The sequence below is a fragment of the Triticum aestivum genome, chromosome 7D (genome assembly GCF_018294505.1).
Source record: "Triticum aestivum cultivar Chinese Spring chromosome 7D, IWGSC CS RefSeq v2.1, whole genome shotgun sequence".
Taxonomy (NCBI): Eukaryota; Viridiplantae; Streptophyta; class Magnoliopsida; order Poales; family Poaceae; genus Triticum; species Triticum aestivum.
Window position 1 is genome coordinate 81,970,958 of NC_057814.1, and position 7,103 is coordinate 81,978,060.

The following is a 7,103-nucleotide window of genomic DNA, read 5'->3' on the forward strand; positions in this document are numbered from 1 at the left end:
TTTCGTGATGAGTAATAACATAGAGAGAGTATGTACATGATTAATAAATAATAAAAACTATAACACATCTATAGAAAAGAATGGTTGGAGAATGGTTTATATTGGGCAGTTGTTTCAAATATTTCAAATAAGTGTATGTAATTCTATTTGAAACTTATTTGAAAACATACCCAAATAAATCTGAAACAAATGCATGCAGCATGGACACCGTGCTTCCCAACGCCGCTCCCTGCCGGCTCTGTCCCAACACCCAAACGAAGTTCATATCTTTCACGTCCCTACAGTTTGTAAACATACCATCTATATATGCGTGTGCATCTTCTGATGGGGGCAGGACAATTACGCAGGGAGAGCCCTTTGTCAAAAGTAATCTGGGCATGTGCTACGCCAGTTTCCACTAGCTAAGAAAAAAGGTGAAATGTGTCTGATATGAATGTTTTGTCCAAGTACCATGGATCAATTTCCGTGTGCTACGATACGACCAATGAAAGCGCGAGATCGATGCTATTACCGCCATGATTGAGTAGCTAGTACCTTAATTACTCGGGGTTAGGCACCTCACATTACTTGGCTTAATTGACCGGTGCGTGCATGTGATAAGGGACACATGGCATGATGCAGAGCAGCCATATCTAATCTAATGCTAGACTTTTAGAAACACCCGCGCCGATCAGGTTAAGGTTTTTAACTCTCAGCTAGATTGACTTGTTTGTGCTAGCTGCATCATCGATCGGCTGGTCCATTGCACCTTGCGTGCAAAAGATGGAGGCTGGTTCATCGTAAAAACAGAAGCGCAGACCACCGACTCGCCAAATACAAAAAGAGCGGGGACCACCCGGAATCGACGGGCAAAGGTAGGAACCAAGTTCAGCGAACTCCAGTCTTGATGATAAACAGTCGTCTATGTCTGCCCGGACAAGAAAGCAACCGATGGATGACGGCCGGCATCTGTGGAACCATGCACACGTGTCCTTCAGAAGATGATCGAAAGCATAGAAGTTTACATTGTAGCGAGCCTCCGTGCGATTGCACTTGCACCGAGCCTCTCCACCGAGAGCAAGGGTAAAGATTCGACCCCCAATCTAACGCGTGTGGTAGTTAATTAATCGAAGACTCGTCTGCCCGCCCGGCACTAGCTAGCTCTTCCCTTCGTATAATTTATTTATGGCGGTCACCCGCTCGTGGTGGAGCACGAGAGATTCGATGGCCGATCGGTCCAGGCTCCATGTATGCTTATGGTCGTGGATAATAGGAGTACGTGGTTTGTGTACTACTCCCTCCGTTTTAAAATAGATGAACTATGTTGTTTTTTTAGATGATAATAGGACTCATGCTAAGAGCATCTACAGTCGGACTTGTCAAATCCGGCCCCTCAAACGCCTCGACCGGGCATCCCTCAAATGTTGCGTCGCACATCCACATGTCACGAATTCCGATCCTTAAATCCATGTAATCCATGCTCTTCGACCATATGGTACAAACTGTCTAAATGTCAAAGTTCGAAACAAAGCAAGGCAAATCATAATTCAACAAACCGGACATGGCAAAATGAAATGAATGCCCGAGAATGACGGATGGCCTTGGATCACTCGTTGGGCGCCTGTTTCGAGCGAAATGCGTCTTGCTCATCCTGCTCTGCCTGCATTCGGGCAGCCTCCTCCGCCTGCATCCGGGCTGCCTGCTCAGCCTGCATCCGGGCTACCTTCTTCACCTGCATCTCCGACGTGGCAGTGTGGGTCCAGGGCCGGCCCTGGCGTATGGCCGCTGGGGCGACGGCCTAGGGCCCAGGCGGGGGAGGGGCCCATGATGTAGTACATATATATACTATAGCCCATCAAAATATAGGTAAAAAATACAAAAGAAAAGAAACGAGATGGGCTAGGCCCATCAGATAGCTAGCGAGTAGCGATCGATTACGACGATTAGCGAAGCGTCACGCGCGTGACTCACGCCAGATGCCACGCACGGCTGCTCCTTTTCCTTCGTCTCGTTGGTTCGTCTACCGTAAACCGTCGGCCTGCTCGCCCGGCGCCTCGCTGCCTCGCCCTCGCCTGAGTCACCTCGGCCGCCGCTGGTTGTCGCCGCTGCGTGCGCCGCACCCGCACGGCAGCCCCGCCACCAGGCATCCGGCAAGGCAGTCCGCAGCAATACATATACATCCGGATTCCGACAAGTCCGTTGTCTGCTAGACCGCTACTTGGCCAACTGCAAGTCTGCAGAGACGCTCTCCCGTTATCCCGTCGCCGACCGTGAGGGCACCATAGTAGTCAGTACGTTTGAACTTTCCATCCATGTGGCCTGATTCATCCCCCCAAACCCTAATTTGACAATTTCAGTAGTTTATTTTATTTTTCATTTAGTATGTACGTATTCAACTATCCATCCATGATCCAACCTCCAATTTCAGTATGCACGAAGTTTTAAATTTTTTATGTATAATTTTCTAATTCGATATTTCAATTTTTTGTCATTCTATGTACATGTCTAGGGTTCCAATCATTCGATGTATACATTCCTAATTCTTTGTATCCTCTTTTCTTCATGATTTTAGGACATTAGCTTGCCATGCTGCCTAAGAAGAAGTGATTATCGGGTGTTGAAAAAAGGAAAAAAAAAAGAAAGTGATCTGAAAATTCAACCACTGAATGGTTCTTTGAATAAGTATTTTACATCGTCAAGCAATGTTGATGTCAGTGAAAAACAAGGGCAAGAAACTAATCCCGAGCATGAAAATTGAGATGTTGAGGTCAATGAAGATGGTGCAAGTACAGGCGAGCAAATAAATTTTGGTTCTTATTTGAGGTAATCATGTCATGTTAGTTTCATTTTGCTATCTTTTTAGTATGATTGTTGTCAATCGAGTCAATTCGAATTTGGTTATTATTGTTGTCGTTGAAGTCAGTCGAATTATTATAGTCAAATTTTATACTAAAGATGGGTGGTTCAAATTTACTCTTAATAAGTTATATATGTGGTATTAGGATACAGGGGCCCATGTCGTCGAGTTCGCCTAGGGCCTCCCGAAACACAGGGTCGGCCCTGTGTGGGTCGGGCTGGATGACATCTCCGGCGGTGGATCGGGACCGGAGGTGATGATTGGGAGCAAGGGTGGAGGTCGGCGAAAGTCCGGACGTGGGAATGGTGGAGGGCAGCCGAAGGAGGAGGAAGGGTTTGGTGTGCAATTTGGGGTGGGGTCGGGCTGTCGGGTCCGACGTGGCGGGTTCGCCCGGGCACCCTATATTCGCCCCATATTTGGGCTGGATATGTGGGATGCAGGTCAGCCCGGACGTTTGAGGGTCGTTCGAGAGGCCCATCTGTGTCAAAAAATCATGACCGGGCAGCCCACCTTGGCGTATGAGATGGATTTGAGAGATCCGGCTGTAAATGCTCTAATGGTAGGTCAATCCATGCATCTGGATGGGCTGGGAGACCTGAGGCGGGTCCATGTGTGAAGGGAAGCATGGTACATACCGGCATGTCCCGCGGAGGAAGGGGGGACGTCTCCCGACCGGTCGGCAATCTCTGGCACTCCATGGACCATGGCGTCATGATCTCATGCAGTTACAGGCATTGCACTTGCATGGACACACGCGATATATGACGGCGACGCTGCTTTGGTGCCGTAACTGCACCTGCAGTTGGGTCACTGACATGTGGGCCAGCTATCTGTTAGGCGCGCATGTCAGTGACCTAACTGCAGGTGCAATTACGGCATTGAAGCTCACCGCCCGGCCCAAGACGTTGCGTGATGTGTGTGAAAAAAAAAATTAGAGAAGTGGGGTATCAATCCCCATACCTCTCGCTTGCTCGCATGCTAAGCAAGCGCTCTACCATCTAAGCTACATCCCCGACGTGCAATGAGAATCTACCTATTTCAACGCAAAGCTTGTGAGAACAAAGCAGAAATCCAATATGATAATTCTTTTTCTTGACTCAGAAAAGAAACCGTGTATACACGAGTAAATCAAAGGATACGATTGGTTGGAACGCAGAAACCAAACTGTGTATACAAAAACGAAACAGCATTGTGTGTGTTGCATGACCGGTGAAAAGCAATTAAGCTAGGCTAGACAGCGCTTGCGCGGATGAGGCCTGGCACGATTTGTTTCCAGCAACCAAGGTTATTCATCTGGTTACGCCTTGTTCTGATCATAGCCCTCTCCTCTTACAGTTGGGGGGTGGTGATAGTGATAGGCGGCCAAGTCGAACACCGAGATATGAGATTATGTGGGAGCGCCATCCGGCCCTAGCGGAGGTGGTGGCGAATTCATAGAACTAGATGATACCACGCGCGTTGCTGCGGAAATTTTAGCGCGCAAAGGTAGAAGTCAAATTCAGAAAAATTATATGGTTCGAATATTCAATAGTAGTAGCCCAAAATATAGTAGAAATGAAGTTTTTTTTATTGCGAGGAAGAAAGCAAGTTTAGTATAAGCAAATTGAAATAAACAAATTGAGGAGAAATCCTGATAAAAGAAATTCAAACATACCCTGGTTCGAGGAGGAGGCTGGAATTTCACATATTGTTCTTAGGCCTTATTCTTATATATGGCAATTAGGTTTGTAGCTAATCTGGTTTGACATGCATGTATCTCTTACAGCTAGAGTCCAATGGCTACGTACCTAGGGTAGTTAACAAAGAACTAATCATGATTGCCTACATACATACTTGCGCATGCTAGTAACCGAAGTGGGCATGCACACACGCGCATCACTCTGGCTGGTGAGGCTGTCGGAGGACATCGTAATGGAGATCCTGGCGCGCGTGCCCGGCTTCGCCAACCTCTTGCCGTGGCCGTGCGCCGCCGCACGCAAGCGCTGGCGCGCCCTTGTCACCGAGCCATCTTTCCTGCACCGCCGCTGGCCAGAGGGCGCCTGCCACTGCTCTCCCTCGTCGTCTTCCTCTCTCTTGAACGGCGCCATGGCGGGGAAGGTCGGCCGGTCTCCATCTTCATCCATGCAGCGCGAAAGGCTCACGTCCCGGACATCCCTTGCTCAGCTCCTTCGTCCCAGGCGCCGGCGGCCGCTTCCACGACCGCGTCATGCTACTCTCGTGTCGGACGACCACATCCTCCTCGTGCGCTTCGGCAGCGGTGCGGAGGTGGAGCCGTGCGTCGACCGGCTCACCGTCTGCGATCTGCTCTCCCGCGCATGCCACGTAGTCTGGGAGAACAGAGGCGTACCCGTGTTTTTCCTCTCCACCACAGGACTTGTTCTTCTACTACTTAGACACGAGCGTGCGCGTGCCTGTGCCCGACGCCGGCCAGGTCTCAACATGAAGACAACAGGGAGCGCTGAACACAAAAAGGAAAGTGTGTGAGGATCAGCGGTTCACCAGATAACCGTGCAACCGAGAAGAACAGAGGCGACCACGAGCTTGACGGCGGTCTACAATGGCGATGATGATGGCAGCGAATGGAGCTATGCATGTGAGCAAGCACCGGTCATCAGGTAGGTGCGAAGGTCCCCAGCTGAAGATGATGAGAGCAAAGAGCTCGACGCTCATGGCGACAACAGACGCTGGTCGCCTCTATCAGGTGGATCCACTATTATATAAGGAGATGATTGGAAGAAGAGAAGTCATGCTTGCGATGGAAGGGGGAAAGGCTCCACTAAACACACGTAACGCTAGGCAATAAAATCATTGCAATGATAGTGGGCCTAATGACCGGCCAAGTGTGGATGCATGGCAGCATGGGAAATGGTTGTTCCTATTCCGACGTGAGAGAAACTCTCAGTTCACACTTAAGAGAGGGCTCGAATGGAATGCATGCGGTGGATGGATAACTGCTGACTTGGCACATTGCTTAGGTGGATAGGCTGCATGTTTAGATAAATAGATTAGTGGGAATGAATCTCTTAGGTATATAGGATAAGAACAAGTCGTCTGGCGGCTTGGGCTCGGTTGCTGCTTCTCTGAAACAAGTAATGAAGGACTTGAAAGCTTGGAGTAAAGATATCTTTGGCAACGTTTTAAAAGAAATTGAGACCCTGCGGAGCCAACTTGCGGACCTACAAATGGCAGGTGCGGACAGTGCCTAAGTCCGCAGCAAAATGAACCAACTTGATGAACTCCTATATAGAGAGGAGATGATGTGGCTCCAAAGGTAGCGTATTACGTGGCTCAAAAGAGGGGGAACGGAATACAAAATACTTGCACCGTAGTGCTTTATGGAGAGCAAGAAGAAACTACATTCAGCGCCTATGGAGGAGCGATGGTACTTGGTGCAATGTGCCGTCTGATATGGAGAGGATGGCGAGCTCGTACTTTAAGGAAGTATAAACTAAGGACCCAACTCTGAATCCCAGCTCAGTGCTGGACTGTATCCTCCCCAAAGTTACTCATGAAATGAATGGAACTCTTTGTAAGGCGTTTTCTAAAAAAGAAATTTCTGATGCACTTTTCCAAATAGGACCCCTCAAAGCTCCAGGGGTGGATGGTTTCCCAGCAAGATTTTATCAGCGAAATTGGGAAGTGCTTCGGTCTGAGATCACTTCGGCAGTTCTAGAGTTTTTTGCTACTGGGATTATGCCTGAAGGAGTTAACGATACGGCAATTGTGTTGATCCCTAAAGTTCCACACCCGCAGGAACCAAAGGATTTTCGCCCAATTAGCCCGTGCAACGTGGTCTACAAAATAGTGTCAAAGTGCATGGTGAATAGGCTGCGACCAATCCTAGGGGAGCTTATTTCTGAGAATCAGAGTGCCTTTTTGTGCCTGGAAGGCTTTTACTGATAATTCTATAATTGCCTTCAAATGTACTCACCATATTCAGTCTGTCAGGGAGAGCTCTCCGGCTTTGTGTGCTTATAAACTTGATCTGTCCAAAGCTTATGATCGTGTGGACTGGGTTTTTTTTTTAAGAAGGGACTACATAAATGGGGGTTTTCTCAGTTTTGGATTTCACGAGTTATGGCATGTGTTTCATCCGTGAAGTACACGGTGAACTTCAATGGTAAGATACTAGAGCCTTTCACTCCATCTAGGGGTTTAAGGCAAGGTGATCCCCAAGTCGGCTAAAAGGCAGCACACCAAGGAGTCTTTGCGGGGCAAGCCGCCTAGGCGGTGGAGTCCTGGAAGGATTCCCATCTCAGGTCAGCCG